This window comes from Jaculus jaculus, chromosome 12 (assembly GCF_020740685.1).
Source record: "Jaculus jaculus isolate mJacJac1 chromosome 12, mJacJac1.mat.Y.cur, whole genome shotgun sequence".
Lineage (NCBI taxonomy): Eukaryota > Metazoa > Chordata > Mammalia > Rodentia > Dipodidae > Jaculus > Jaculus jaculus.
In genome coordinates, this window is record NC_059113.1 from 104,990,241 (window position 1) to 104,990,893 (window position 653).

Below are 653 nucleotides of genomic sequence, written 5' to 3' on the forward strand. Positions count from 1 at the left end.
AAATCTAATGCTTCTAGAGTGTGTACTGCTCAGAAGAAAGGATTCTAGCTGCCATTCCTCACTCTGCCCCGACAGTGCCTGGCACCTTGCACACAATAAGAAGAAATCATGTGCCTGGCTGACTGACACATCATTTTCGAAGCATTTTTCATTACCATTTATACTGAGATTATTTTCAAAATCACTTGCTGTTCACGAACGCCTCCTGTCTGCCAGGAGACACGTATCTATTTAGAACAATAAAAATAAAGCTTCTGCTCTCACCTTACCATGCATTTCTTTCCTTCACAGCGTAAACACTGGCCTTTTGTGCATTTCTCACACTTTTGCTCCCAGCCCAGTAAAACCACAGCGTCGGAAGGAACGTGTGAGGCTCTGGTACCCATCTGGGGGCCAAAGTAAAGTCGTGGGCTGTCATGCTTATCGCGTTTCTTCCTAACCCATTCTCTCCCTTCATGACTATGTGATATTGGTAAGAGTGCTGTGGTCTCCCATCCTGCCATTCCCTCCGCTGGTCACTGCTCCTGAGCATGGAGCCTCCTGCCCTCCTCCTTCCTTCTTGCCCTGCCCTTACTTCCACCCACTCGCTGTTGCCTACCTCCGCTCTGGGTACAAAACCATGGCAACAAAACAACAACAACATGTTTCTCTTG